This window comes from Pseudophryne corroboree, chromosome 5, assembly GCF_028390025.1.
Source record: "Pseudophryne corroboree isolate aPseCor3 chromosome 5, aPseCor3.hap2, whole genome shotgun sequence".
In the NCBI taxonomy this organism is placed as follows: domain Eukaryota; kingdom Metazoa; phylum Chordata; class Amphibia; order Anura; family Myobatrachidae; genus Pseudophryne; species Pseudophryne corroboree.
Window position 1 is genome coordinate 240,285,370 of NC_086448.1, and position 16,165 is coordinate 240,301,534.

The following is a 16,165-nucleotide window of genomic DNA, read 5'->3' on the forward strand; positions in this document are numbered from 1 at the left end:
CAATATGCTTGAATAGTTTATTAACCCCAATACTCACAGACGTTTAAACTGTTGTGACAAACACCAAACCCCCACATTACAAATAACAGACCCCCCCCACCCCACACCTCCATGGAGCGCTAAGCCTGAATCTCTAAGCAACCTAGCTTGTTGGGACTATACCATACGTGACATATAGAAATAAACTACTTTTCCTTCAATGTGAGGAGGAAGTAGCCTACTCCTCCCATGTATGTCACTATCATTAGTGCTGCCATTACATCTTTCTCCATCAGTGCAGAGAAAAGGTTATTAAGACAAGGATGTGAGTGCATAAAGGGGGTATTAGGACAGGGCTGTGAGTGCAGCAAGGGGGGTATCAGGACAGGGTTGTGCGTGCAGTGAGGGGGTTATTAGGACAGGGCAGTGAGTGCATAAAGGGGATATTAGGACAGTACTGTGAGTGCAGAGAGAGGGGTATTAGGACAGGGCTGTGAGTACAGTGAGGGGAGTATTAGGACAGGGCTGTGAGTGCAGTGTATTAGGATGTGCCTGTGAGTTCACAGAGAGGGTATAAGGATGTATCTATGAGTGCAGACAGGGGGTATAAGGATGTGTCTATGAGTGCAGATAGGGGTATAAGGATGTGTCTATGAGGACAGAGAGGGGGTATAAGGATGTGTCTATGAGTGCAGAGAGGGGGTATAAGGATGTGTCTATGAGTGCAGATAGGGGTATAAGGATGTGTCTGTGAGTGCAGATAGGGGGTATAAGGATGTGTCTATGAGTGCAGAGACGGGGTATAAGGATGTGTCTGTGAGTGCAGATAGGGGGTATAAGGATGTGTCTATGAGTGCAGATAGGGTGTATAAGGATGTGTCTATGAGGACAGATAGGGGTATAAGGATGTGTCTATGAGTGCAGATAGGGGTATAAGGATGTGTATATGAGGACAGAGAGGGGGTATAAGGATGTGTCTATGAGTGCAGATAGGGGTATAAGGATGTGTCTATGAGGACAGAGAGGGGGTATAAGGATGTGTCTATGAGTGCAGATAGGGGTATAAGGATGTGTCTATGAGGACAGAGAGGGGGTATAAGGATGTGTCTATGAGGACAGAGAGGGGGTATAAGGATGTGTCTATGAGGACAGAGAGGGGGTATAAGGATGTGTCTATGAGGACAGAGAGGGGGTATAAGGATGTGTCTATGAGGACAGAGAGGGGGTATAAGGATGTGTCTATGAGTGCAGAGAGGGGGTATAAGGATGTGTCTATGAGGACAGAGAGGGGGTATAAGGATGTGTCTATGAGTGCAGAGAGGGGGTTTAAGGATGTGTCTATGAGTGCAGAGAGGGGGTATAAGGATGTGTCTATGAGTGCAGAGAGGGGGTATAAGGATGTGTCTACGAGTGCAAAGAGGGGTTATAAGGATGTGTCTATGAGTGTACAGAGGGGGTATCAGGGTGTGCCTGTGAGGTCAGATAGTATATTTCAATTTAAAACAGTGACAGGCACTTTTTTTTTTAACAAATACAAGCTGGCAGTGCATGCATCCATGTTGGGACTAGTAGTCCACTTCCATAGCAACTAAAGTGCCCCAAACAAAAGTTAATCTTTTTGCCTACTGTGGTGTATATGCATTTACTACCATCATTATACAGATACATTGGACCAGCACTACCTAATGCGCTACTCAGTACAGTGTATACAAGTGTCAATAAAATGTGCACTCTGCCTATATTTGCCTGCACTTGTGGACTCTGGGATCTCCAATGTCTTACCAGAGTCCTGGCAGCACATCCTTTCTTGCAGCTGAGCCTTGGGAGACAGCTGGATGATGTTCCTCAGTTCAGCATTTCCTCATCATCCTTGGCACACACAGTGGGGAGATGCTGGAGAGGAAGATGAAGACCACACAGGAAGATGTTGGGTTGGAGGTTGTGGCTTCCTACAGAGTAGCACCAGGTCCTAGGGACCACGGCCTACTACCGGTAAGTGTCAGAGACAGTGCAGAGCGCACCTCTGACAGGTGCCACACCTAATAAAAAATGTTTTAATTGACAAGCAGCCCCATAGATGCATTGTCTTAGCTTCATGACCAATCTGCCCCTGATTTCATTTCATTTGGAGAGACTCTGCATTTCTACCGATCACCTCCCTACCCTGCCCTCCTCAAGTTATTGCCTGTTTGTATTTGTTTGTTTGTTAATGTGTTAATGTGCTTCATGTACTATCTGCCTACTGATGCTATTAAGTGTAGCACTTCTAAAGGGATCAGTATGATATCCAGTCTGTCGGGATCCTGGCAGTCAGGAGACCAATGCCGGGATCCCAACAGCCAGAATACCAGTGGCAAGCGCAAAGTGTCCTCTTGCGTGCTCGCTGTGCTTGCCATGCTTCAGGCTTGTTGCGCTCGCCATGCTACAGGGTTATATTCTCCCTCAGGTTATGGCATGGACCACTACCCGAGTGGGTATTTCACTGGCTGTTGGGATCCCAGCATCAGTCTCCCGACAGCCGGGATACCGACAAGCAGCAAATTGACTGCCTTCCCTTCTACAATCATACACTTTATGCTAGCTGATCCTACCCATCAGCAACAGTGTGACCATCAATGTAGCTAAGTTGCTAGGGTATAATATGCTACTATATATTATTCCATTCCATTCTATAATAATTATGCCCCATAATATTATTGCTCTTTTGATCAGCAGACTCAAATTCCTCCTTCCCCAATACAGATGCCACATTTTCCAGCACTCTGTCCCAGGGGTGTAACTAGAACTTGTGGGCCCCATAAGAAAACCTTTCGGGGGGAGAGAGAGCATGAAAGAAAGGAGTAAGAAGAGAGAGAGAAAAAAAGAGAGAGAGAGAGAGAGAGAGGGGGGGGGGGGGTTAATAGAAAAAGAGGGAATAAGAGAAAGAGGAAGAAAGAGAAAGGGATGAGAGGGGAAAGAGAGAGAGGAGAGGCATCAGGGAGAAACACTGTGTCAGAGAGAGAAGAGGGAGGAGCAAGAGAGGGAGGGAAGCAAGAGGTAGTGAGAAATAGTGTGAGGGATGGAGAGATAAAGAGCAGAGCAAGAGAGTAAGACAGTGTCAGGGAGAGAAAGAGAACAAGAGAGAGAGAGAAAGAGAGTATCATGGAGTGTCAGGTACAGAGAGATGGTGTCAGGGAGAGAGAGAGAGACTGTGTCAGGGGAAGAGAGAAATTGTCAGAAAGAGAGAGAGACAGTGTCAGGGAGGGAGACTGTCAGGAAGAGAGAGAGACAGTGTCTGAGAGAGGGAGAGAGAGACAATGTCAGGAAGAGAGTCAGTGTTAGTAAGAGAGAGGGAGAGAGACAGTGTTAGAGGAGGAGAGAGACAGTGTCAGGGAGAGAGAGGAAAGGAGATAGACAATGTCAGGGAGAGAGAGGAAGGGAGAGACAGTGTCAGGGAGAGAGAGGAAGATAGAGAGACAGTGTCAGGGAGAGAGAGCGAGGGAGAGAGACAGTGTCAGGCAGAGTGAGAGACAGTGTCAGGGAGAGTGAGAGACAGTGTCAGAGAGAGACAGTGTCAGGGAGAGACAAGAGAGAGCATGAGTGTGTCAAGGAGAGAGTGAGACAGTGTCATCAGAGAGTGAGAAACAGTATCAAGGAGAGAAAAAGAGAGAGGGAGGGGCAAGCATTACTTGACTCCAGCAGATGAGTCTCTTTTGGGGCAGGCACTTCCTGGCATTAGGACCCACCCCCTAAATACCCATAAATCGCAGAATTTGGAGCTGGCCAGGTAACTCCCCCTGACTCGCTATGGGGGGGGGGGGGGGGGGTTATGCTATCGGCGGCCATTCTTAGTGGGGGGTTGAGGAGAGAAACAGGCTTTGGAGGCATTCCGAGTCTGGGTGCAGGGGGAGCAGCAGGCCCTTGAAGCAGCATGGGCCCATAGCAACTGTACCCGCTACACCCACAGTAGTTGCGCCACTGCTCTGCCCTACCCTTAATCATATTTTTATTATTTTATGCTAAGGGTTACAATTTAGAACTCTATAGGAGCTAGTATTGTCTTTATGGTGGCTGGTAATTGAAATGTGTATTATGAAAGAGCAAAGGCAAGTGACTGACAGTATGGATGAAAGTATCATTTAATAAAATTAGATTGCGGGAGTTCGATCAGCTACTGTGTGGTGCAGCATCCTGTGGTTAGGGAAGGTAAGGGAGGCAGAGCCTCACCTGTCATTCTTTAGTATATAGCAATATAAGCCTGGGAAGTGCACTATAATAATTAAATAAATAAATCTGGTGGTGGACAAAGACTACAAAGATTCGGGGGGGGGGGGGGGGGACAGGCGATATTTTACAAGATCCTGTGGAATACGGTCTATGCAGTAGCACAACAGACATTTATTTATTTATTTATTTACTACCAGTTACTTATAGAGTGCACACATATTCCACAGTGCTTTACAGAGAATATTTGGCCATTCACATCAGTCCCTGCCTCAATGGAGCTTACAATCTATATTCCCTAACACATGTACATGCACACACACATTCACACTAGGGTCAATTTTGTTGGGAGCCAATTAACCTACCAGTATATTTTTGGATTATGGGAGTAAATCAGAGTACCTGGAGGATTCCCCAGCAAGTACTGTACATACACACAATATGCACACGCACACACACACGCATACACACACACACACACACACACACAGAATAACTAATAACACAGTAGTACAAATAGTGCTACATGTGAAATAATAGAGAATGAACAGCTAACAAAAATCGCAGTCAGTAACACTCCAAAGGTCAGGACAGTCATAACAGGATCAAAGGTTAAGCTGAATTTATTATATCTTCTGAGAAGGAACTGTCACTGATGCAGATAAAATGGCAAGTCAGTTACATTTTTATAGAGAGTTCCACTATTCTCTTTCACCAAACAGACGTCAGTCTACTTGTATTTCATACACTGGAGAGGTAACCAATTTTACAGACAGGGTTGGACCGGCCCACAGGGGTACAGGGGAAAACCCCCGTAACCCTGCCTAGGGGGGCACCTCCTCCTCTAGGGATCCCGTTCTAGACTCTGCAGAAATTATACATTATACATATGTTATCTTATACTGCACAGGATTGGCCACACCCCTAAGAATGGGCTCCTACCACTGCATTCCCTTGGTGGGCATTTCATGCCCCAGTCTGACACTGCTTACAGATATACTCTAATACATTATGTTTCAAAGCAGATAGTATCAATTATATATACTTTCAACAAAAAAAGGTTTTGGCTATGTAATATATGAAATGTTTACTCTAAATATAAAACAATTAGTGGGGTTAAAAAAGAGTGATTCATTTATTACTATTATTAATGTGAGGAAAGGGCTGTGGTATAAATATGGCAAGGTGCAAGGAAGAAGTTTAATTTAATTCCTAAGTAAACAGAGCTGTTCAGATGTATAACACATCAAAACATTTTTTTTTTAGGGTTAGTTCATCTTTAACACTCGGCAGTACAAGTGATTTTTGTTAGTATAAAAGTTATATATAAATTATGAACCATATAGAGCATTCAAGGGAATGAATAAAGAGTTAGTTTGAAGGTTAAAAGTAAAGCCTGGGAGATGAGTGTAAAAAGAATCACTAGGCTTGGCCCCGTGCCTTTTTCATTTTGTAATGGTAAAGCTGTGGTTATTTATATTTATGGCTCTTTTCCGATCACAGATTGTTCTGATCATTTGGCAATTTCAAAATATAACTTTAATCTCTTACAGAGAATGTAATCTGTTGATAGCTGTCAGAATTAGAGGTGTAAGGAAGTTTTCTACAGTTCATTGAGCTTTCAGAAGAAATTCCTAAAACTTCCATTTCTTTGGTGTTGTTCCAGCACTCAGCAGTTGCTTGGCATGTACATCAGGCCCAATACATCACTTAGAAAGTATGATTATAGTTCCAAAGGGTATTCTTCATCAACTGTATGTATTCCCCTTTGTTTATTCACAATAAAAACGAATAGATGGGGACATTCCAACCACTAGGTAAGCTAAGTACCTGGACTAGTTTGCCATTTTTATATTCTTTTAAATGAAGACTGTAATTTTTTTTTGTAACATGCCCCAGCCATCAGCTTGTAGCGGTGACAGAAAATGGTTCAGGTGTTATTGAGCAACAGATGGAAGTTGCACTGTGAGGCTACATCAGGAGGAGGTGGAGATTTATGAGGAAGAGGACAAGTGAGATTCTTGGATGGAACCAAAGTTATTCCAAACAGCACCCCTGCCAATATTTCAACCAATGAATTACATGTGTACTAGTAGAGTAGGTGAGAAAGTATGGTCAATGTAACTTACTGGAAAATCCTCTTAGAGAGATGTTCCCAGATTGGTAGAGGGGAGGAACATGTTTCATCACACATTATATTTTAATAAATCTGCAGTGGGATGTCAAGAGGAGAATGAATAGTCCATGATACATTAAAGCTTTAAACATTTCAGAGACAGATATTATCCTTTAAAAATAACATACAGGGAGTGATTAAATTCTCTGCTAGCTTCCTTGACAAAGCATTACACCGGGATGTGGCGTTGACTATTTTCCTCACTATGCATAGGGGTGTGCAAGAAAACTAGGGAAGAACACTTACCATAATAAGCCCTAATGTGCACAGCCAGAAAGCATGATGGCACATTGCAGGGAATGGAAAAATTCCCCAACAGTGGAAAAATGACACATTAGTTAGTAGTTAGGCTGCTTTTAATACATTTATTTTTAAGATACAACATATCAAGCAAGAAATACAGTGCAACATTGAATCACTTTAGCAAAAAAAGATGACAGCAGCTTTCCAAAATATAAATTTGATTCTAAGGAACATTCCTTCACCCTATTCTCCACATAATAATTTGCGGCCCTGACTCTTGAAGCACTGACTTTTTGTCTGCTGCTTAGTGCTAACTAAATACTGCACCCCCCTCGTACTAAGCTGTGATGACCAATGGTAGGGTTTATTTCTCTTACGTCCTAGAGGATGCTGGGGTCCACATTAGTACCATAGGGGTATAGAGGGATCCACTAGGAGCCATTGGCACTTTAAGAGTTTGAGAGTGTGGGCTGGCTCCTCCCTCTATGCCCCTCCTACCAGAGCCAGTTTAGAAAATGTGACCGGAGGAGCAGGTCACAGCTAGTTGAGCTCTACAGAGCTTCTTTAGTAAAAGTTTATTTTAGAGTTTATTATTTTACAGGGAGGCTGCTGACAACAGCCTCCCTGCTTTGAGGGACTAAGGGGGGGAGTAGTGTCCGCCCTGCGGGGTCTGAGCCACTATCTCTGCTGACAGGACACTGATCTCCTGAGGGGATCGAACGTTCCCTGCCACAGGGGATCACTCACCCCGGCAGCATGCCGCCACCCCCTTACAGAGCCAGAAGATCAGAAGAGGCAAAACATGGCGGCAAAAGGCTAGGAGCGCAGCTCTGAGTAGCTGCGCTTCGGGAAGGCTCAGCGGCACACAGTGTTGGTGCTTTGAGGGGCGTCCTGAGCCAGCGACTTAATACCCTACACTGGTCACAGACGCTAACCAGAGACTGAATCCCCAGGCTAGCGTCACAATCCTCCGTACTCAGACGCTCAACAGGGGATGGAATCCCCTCCTTGCGACTGAGTCCTCAGGCCAGTATAAAGAATTTGTGTGGGAAGAAGCACCATCTTCAAGGGGCAGAGCTTCTCCTCAGAGCGGACCCAGCAGCGTTCAGCGCCATTTTCCTGCCTGCAGTTCCTGTACACAGACGCTGACAGAGCTGTCCCTCCAAGCAACTCCAGTTATCCTGTGCGGTACCAAGGGGTTATAGAAGGGGGGGGGGCGGTGAATTAGATCTGTGCAACTATTACAGTACACAGTGAGCGCTGATAAGGGGTGTCCTTTTTATATAACAGCGCTGTGAGTGGGTTGGCTCTGATCTCTGTGTCTCTATTGCCATTCTCAGGGGGGAAACGCTGTCTAACCTACCCTGTGTGTGTGTGGAGTGTTTGGGGTCTCCAGTTAGCTATGTCCAGGGACTCTGTGTCATATGCAGCTGAGGACATGTCCTCTCAGGATGATCTCATTCCATGTAATCAGGATTGCACTGTTGTAGCGCAGATACCAGCAAGGGAGCCGGAGTGGTTATCCTCTATCAAAACTATGATTTCTCAGATTTCTGCTAGGATTGCTCAGAATGAATCTGCAACTCAGGTTTTACAGAACTCTATGGCAGTTTGGTCTGGTTCTGTTACCTCAGGACCTCTCTCTGTAGGTTCCCACAAACATGCTCTTGCCCAGATCATGCAAGACGACACGGATACTGACTCTGACATGGCACACAGTGATGGGGACGTACTCAGGGGGGCGGCATCTCTTGCAAAAGGGGTGCAGTTGATGATAGAGGCTATTAGAGTTGTGTTGAATATTACTGACACAACACCTGAACAGGTTGAGGAGGCTTACTTCACTGACAATAAGAAAACCTCGCTGACCATCCCTGCATCCAAAGAATTAAATGCTATTTTTGAAAAAGCATGGGAAAATCCAGAGAAAAAAATTCCAAATCCCTAGGAGGGTCCTGGTTGTATTCCCCTTCCCTGAGGAGAATAGAAAGAAATGGGAAAACCCACCCATAGTGGATGCGTCTGTATAAAGTCTCTCAAAAAAGGTGGGTTTACCTGTCCCAGGATCAACCGCCTTGAAGGAGCCGGCTGATCGCAAAATTGATACTACGCTCAAATCCATATACACGGATTCAGGGGCTATACTCTGTCCTACTATTGCCTGTGCATGGATATCCAAAGCTATAGTAAAGTGGTCAGGCACATTAGTTGAGGATTTGGATACGTTAGATAAGAGTGCTATTGAATTGTTTCTCTGTAACATTCAGGATTCTGCAGGTTTTATGGTGGAATCCATGAAAGACCTGGGTTCAATGGCTGCAGGAATTTCTTCCATGTCCATCTCAGTTCGTCGAGGACTGTGGCTGTGCCAGTTGTCTGCCAACGCGGAATCCAGGAGAGGTGTGGAGACCCTACCCTACACAGGTCAGGCTCTTTTTGGGGAAGCGTTGGATGCATGGATCTCCACGGCTACAGCGGGTAAGTCCCCTTTTCTTCCCTCAGCAGCTCCTGCTACGAAGAAACCTTTTTTCTTCACCTGCATCTCAGTCCTTTCGGGTTTCTAAACCAAGAAAGAACAAACCGGCCAACACCTTCTTTAGAGGGGGCTGACAAAAAATTCAAGAAGCCTGCTGCGGCAGGTTCCCAAGAACAGAAGCCTGCTTCAGGTGCGCCAAAGTCCTCCGCATGACGGTGGACAGTGCAGCCTGGTGGTAGGGCCAGTGGGGGCGAGACTCAGGCATTTCAGTCACGTCTGGGTGTCGGCCGGCCTGGACCCCTGGGTATTAGATATTGTGTCCCAGGGGTACCGGCAGGAATTTCAAGATCTCCCTCCTCATTGATTCTTCACATCGGGCTTGCCAGCTTTGCCGGCAGCCAGGGCTATCCTACAGGGATCTATCCAGAAGTTGGTGGAGGCACAGGTCATTGTACCAGTCCCTCCTCAACTGCAGAACACAGGTTACTATTCGAACCTTTTCGTGGTACCGAAACTGGATAGTTCTGTCAGGCCCATTCTGAACTTAAAATCACTAAACCCCTTTCTGAGGGAGTTCAAGTTCATAATGAAGTCTCTAATGGCAGTGATATCAGTTCTGGAAGAGGGGGAATTCCTGGTTTCCCTGGATATCAAGGATGCGTACCTCCGCATTTTGATTTGGCTGCCGCATCTAGCTTATCTCTGATTCGCTCTGTTGGACTGTCATTTTCAGTTCCAAGCCCTACCATTTGGTCTCTCCACAGCACTGAGGGTATTCACCAAGGTGTTGGCGGAAATTATGGTTCTCCTCCGCAGACAGGGGGTGAGCATAATTCCATATCTGGACGATCTGCTGATAAAGGCATCATCCAAGGAGAAGCTGTTACGGTCCATAGCTCTCATTACACAGCTTCTCAGAGAACATGGTTGGATCCTGAATCTTCCAATATCACATTTGGAACCAACCAGGAGTTTGTCCTTTCTGGGAATGATCCTCGACACGGAGGTGCAGAGGGTGTTTCTTCAAGAGGAAAAAGCATTGGTGATACAAACAATGGTCCGGGATGTCCTGAAGCCAGCCCGGATGTCGGTTCATCAGTGCATTCACCTTCTGGGGAAGATGGTGGTCTCTTACGAGGCTCTGCAGTAGGGGAGGTTTCTTGCTCGGTCCTTAAAACTGGATCTCCTGGACAAGTGGTCGGGATCCCTGGTGGCTGCAATCACCTCACCTTCTAGAGGGCCGCAGGTTCGGGATTCAGGACTGGATCCTTCTAACCATGGATGCAAGTCTCCGGGGCTGTGGCGCAGTCACTCAAGGGGAAACCTTCCAAGGAAGGTGGTCAAGTCTGGAAACCGGCCTGCCGATAAACATTCTGGAACTAAGAGCCGTATACAACGGTTTTCTCCAAGCGGCCCATCTTCTGAGAAATTGGGACGTTCAAGTACAGTTGGACAACATAACAATGGGGGCTTACATAAACCTACAAGGCGGACCGAAGAGCAGAGCTGCAAAGTCAGAGGTAACAAGAATCATCCTCTGGGCAGAAAAACACACGTTGGCGCTGTCAGCAATCTTCATTCCGGGAGTGGGCAACTGGAATGTGGACATCCTCAGCAGACACGACCTCCATCCAGGGGAGTAGGGTCTCCATCCGGAGGTGTTTAAGGAGGTGACAGATCTTTAGGGCGTAGCCCAAATTGACATGATGGCCTCTCGTCTCAACAAGAAGCTTCGGCGGTATTGTTCCAGGTCGAGGGACCCGCAAGCAGTGGCGGTGGATGCCCTAGTGACTCCGTGGGTGTTCCAGTCGGTGTATGTGTTTCCTCCACTTCCACTCATTCTAAGAGTTCTCAAACTCATAAGGAGAACAGGAGTTCAGGCAAACCTCATTGCGCCGGACTGGCCAAGAAGGGCTTGGTACGTGGATCTTCTGGATCTACTGCTAGAAGAGCCAAGGCCTCTTCCTCTTCGGGAGGTCCTGCTGCAGCAGGGGCAGTTCACCTATCAAGACTTACCACGGCTACGTTTGACGGCATGGAGGTTGAACGCCAGATACTAGCTCGGAAGGGCATCCCAAAAAAGGTTATTCCTACCCTGATACAGGCTAGGAAAGGAGTAACGTCTAAACATTACCATCGTATTTGGAAAAAATATGTGTCTTGGTGTGTCCAAAAAGTTTCCTACGGTGAAGTTTCAACTGGGACGGTTTCTCCTTTTCCTGCAAGCAGGTGTGGATATGGGCCTGAGGTTGGGATCCATAAAGGTCCAGATTTCGGCCCTATCTATTTTCTTCCAGAAACAGTTGGCTGCCCTCCCTGAGGTTCAGACTTTTTTGAAGGGAGTTCTGCACATCCAAACTCCCTTTGTACCACCTACGGCGCCCTGGGATCTTAACGTGGTGTTGCAATTCCTACAGTCTGAATGATTTGAATCTCTAGAGGAGGCCGTCACTTTGTTGGCCTTAGCTTCTGCTAGACGTGTGTTGGAGTTGGGGGCTTTGTCACTTAAAAGCCCATACTTGATCTTCCATGAAGATAGAGCTGAGCTTGGACACCTCAGCATTGTCTTCCGAAGGTTGTGTCGGCATTTCATATCAACCAACCTATTGTGGTGCGAGTTGTGACTGACTCCTCAATTTCCTCATAGTCCTTAGATGTTGTAAGGGCTCTAAGAATCTCTGTGAGGAGAACTGCTTGTCACAGTAAATTGGACTCTCTGTTTGTCCTGTATGGTCCCAAGAAAATTGGGTGTCCTGCTTCTAAGCTCACGATCGCTCGCTGGATCAGGTTCACTATCCAGCATGTGTATACTATGACAGGTTTGCCGTGTCCTACATCTGTTAAGGCCCACTCTACTCGTAAAGTGGGTTCTTCCTTGGTGGCTGCCCGGGGTGTCTCAGCATTACAACTCTGCCGAGCAGCTACTTGGTCGGGGTCGAACACGTTCGCAAAGTTCTACAAGTTTGATACTTTGGCCTCTGAGGACCTTAAGTTCGGTCAATTGGTTCTGCAGGAGCCTCCGCGCTTTCCTCCCATTCTGGGAGTTTTGGTACATCCCCATGGTACTAATGTGGACCCCAGCATCCTCTAGGACGTAAGAGAAAATAGGATTTTAATTACCTACTGGTAAATCCTTTTCTCGTAGTCCGTAGAGGATGCTGGGCGCCCGCCCAGCGCTTCGTTATCCAGCAATGGTTTTTTGGTTCAGTACTGCTTAGTTCTGGGTAAGTACTGTTTTGTTACTTGGTAAGTAATCCTGTTCAGCCATTGCTGATGTTTCAAGCTAGTTAGCTTGTGTTGCCTTGTGTGTGAGCTGGTGTGAATCTCGCCACTATCTGTGTAATCCTTCTCTCGAAGGGTAGTATGGTTTGCCAGCAGTCGGGGTCACCGCGACCAGCATACCGACTGCCAGCATACCAACAGCTGGGACAGCTGGGCGAGTGCAAATGAGCCCCTTGCGGTATCGCTACGTTTGCCACGCGCGCCATGCTATCTATTCTCCCTTCCGGGGGGGTTGTGGACCCCCAAGAGGGAGAAAAGATGTAGGTATGCCAGCGGTCTGGATTCCGGCGCCGGTATGGTGGTCGCCGGAAGCCTGGCTGCCAGCAACTTGAAGATCACCCCTCTCAAAGATGTCCGTCTCCTCGGGCACAGTTTAGACTGGCTCTGGTAGGAGGGGCATAGAGGGAGGAGCCAGCCCACACTCTCAAACTCTTAAAGTGCCAATGGCTCCTATTGGACCCGTCTATAGCCCCATGGTACTAATGTGGACCCCAGCATCCTCTACGGACTACGAGAAAAGGATTTACCGGTAGGTAATTAAAATCCTATTTTTTTGGACACAGTAGCTTATTATCCAGCAGTGAAAGATGATGATTTTAATTTTTTGTCTATAGAACAGCTGGGAACACTGTATCTGCAATCAACTTCAGAGACTCTGTCTAAATTTAGACATGCTGCCCTCTTAAATTAAGCCATTAACCCCGTGCATTTAGAAGTGCATCCCAGCCACATCAAGTTTGCAGTGGTTGCAAAGTAATGACATGGGAAGTGGTTTACCACTGCCCATGGTGCAGTATTTGGAGGGAACATACTGTGCAAGCCTCATAGGGTCAGGTATGTTGGATATGTGGGATATGTACTGATGGTGTATTTAGGTTTTATATAGAGATGAGCGGGTTCGGTTCGTTGAGATCTGAACCCCCCGAACTTCACCTAATTTACACGGGTGCGAGGCAGCCTCGGATCTTCCCGCCTTGCTCAGTTAACCCGAACGCGGCCGAACGTCATCATCCCGCTGTCGGATTCTCGTGAGATTCGTATTCTATATAAAGAGCCATGCGTCGCCGCCATTTTCACTCGTGCATTGGAGATTGAACGGAGAGGACGTGGCTATGTTCTCTGCCTGAAAAGCTCCATATCTGTGCTCAGTGTGCTGCAAATATCTGTGCTCAGTGTGCTGCAAATATCTACATTCTCTGCCTGAAAAGCTCCATATCTGTGCTCAGTGTGCTGCAAATATCTGTGCTCAGTGTGCTGCATTTTGGTGACCAACAGTATATAGGGGGTCATTCCGAGTTGTTCGCTCGGTAAAAATCTTCGCATCGCAGCGATTTTCCGCTTAATGCGCATGCGCAATGTCCGCACTGCGACTGCGCCAAGTAAATTTGCTATGCACTTTGGAATTTTACTCACGGCATTTTCATCGTTCTGGCGATCGTAATGTGATTGACAGGAAATGGGTGTTACTGGGCGGAAACAGGCCGTTTTATGGGCGTGTTGGAAAAAACGCTACCGTTTCCGGAAAAAACGCAGGAGTGGCTGGAGAAACGGGGGGAGTGTCTGGGCGAACGCTGGGTGTGTTTGTGACGTCAAACCAGGAACGACAAGCAGTGAAATGATCGCAGATGCCGAGTAAGTCTGAAGCTACTCAGAAACTACTACGAGGTGTGTAATCACAATATTGCGAATACATCGTTCGCAATTTTAAGATGCTAAGATTCACTCCCAGTAGGCGGCGGCTTAGCATGAGCAAATCTGCTAAAATTCACTTGCGAGCGAACAACTCGGAATGACCCCCATAGTTGTACAGTACAATAGGCCATTGCTGTATCTTGCAGCTCCGTGTCACTGCAAGTATCCATTCCATATCTGTGCTGCATTTTTGTGAGCAGTATATATAGTAGTACAGTGCAGCATTTTGGGGACCAACAGTATATAGTTGTACAGTACAGTAGGCCATTGCTGTATCTTGCAGCTCCGTGTCACTGCAAGTATCCATTCCATATCTGTGCTGCATTTTTGTGAGCAGTATATATAGTAGTACAGTGCAGCATTTTGGTGACCAACAGTATATAGTTGTACAGTACAGTAGGCCATTGCTGTATCTTGCAGCTCCGTGTCACTGCAAGTATCCATTCCATATCTGTGCTGCATTTTTGTGAGCAGTATATATAGTAGTACAGTGCAGCATTTTGGGGACCAACAGTATATAGTTGTACAGTACAGTAGGCCATTGCTGTATCTTGCAGCTCCGTGTCACTGCAAGTATCCATTCCATATCTGTGCTGCATTTTTGTGAGCAGTATATATAGTAGTACAGTGCAGCATTTTGGGGACCAACAGTATATAGTTTTACAGTACAGTAGGCCATTGCTGTATCTTGCCGCTCCGTGTCACTGCAAGTATCCATTCCATATCTGTGCTGCATTTTTGTGAGCAGTATATATAGTTAGTACAGTGCAGCATTTTGGTGAACAACAGTATATAGTTGTACAGTACAGTAAGCCATTGCTGTATCTTGCAGCTCCGTGTCACTGCAAGTATCCATTCCATATCTGTGCTGCATTTTTGTGAGCAGTATATATAGTAGTACAGTGCAGCATTTTGGTGACCAACAGTATATAGTTGTACAGTACAGTAGGCTATAGCTGTATCTTGCAGCTCCATGTCACTGCAAGTATCCATATCTGTGCTGCATTTTTGTGAGCAGTATATATAGTAGTACAGTGCAGCATTGTGGTGACCAGTATACTACAGTACAATAGTCCAGTGCTATTCTCACTGCTCAGTGTCAGTTCTCTGTAGTATCATCAGTGCTCAGTATAATCAGTGATTGATCAGTATAATCAGTTCTCGTTATAATCAGTGCACTGTTAGACGTGCATCCGTTTTCCGCCATTAGTGCATTGGGATTTAGACACTTGATGAAGTTATTGTGTTCCCGGTACAAAATTCCATCTAGATTCCACTTCACTAGGCAGGCGATAGCGAGATTTTACCAATTAATATCAGTGATTTAAAATTAATTATTAATTACAGTGATCTTGCCAAATGATTCCAATGATTTTGTCATTTTCTTCCAGTGATTTGGACCAATAATACCATTGATTAGAACGAATAATTCCTGTGATTTTGTCATTTTCTTCCAGTGATTTGGACCAATAATACCATTGATTAGAACGAATAATTCCAGTGATTTTGTCATTTTCTTCCAGTGATTTGGACCAATAATACCATTGATTAGAACGAATAATTCCAGTGATTTTGTCATTTTCTTCCAGTGATTTGGACCAATAAAACCATTGATTAGAACAAATAATTCCTGTGATTTTGTCATTTTCTTCCAGTGATTTGGACCAATAATACCATTGATTAGAACGAATAATTCCAGTGATTTTGTCATTTTCTTCCAGTGATTTGGACCAATAATACCATTGATTAGAACTAATAATTCCTGTGATATTTAGGTGTTTGTGTCGCTTAGCTTAGCTGTCCAGCGACCACAGTGCACCTCTTTTTCTCTTTTCTTTGCATCATGTGCTGTTTGGGGCCAATTTTTTTAAGTGCCATCCTGTCTGACACTGCAGTGCCACTCCTAGAGGTGCCAGGTGTTTGTGCCGCCCTCTTGGGTCGCTTAGCTTAGTCATCCAGCGACCTCGGTGCAAATTTTAGGACTAAAAATAATATTGTGAGGTTTGAGGGGTACAGAATAGACTGGAAATGAGTGGAAATTATGGTTATTGAGGTTAATAATACTATAGGATCAAAATTACCCCCAAATTCTATGATTTAAGCTATTTTTGAGG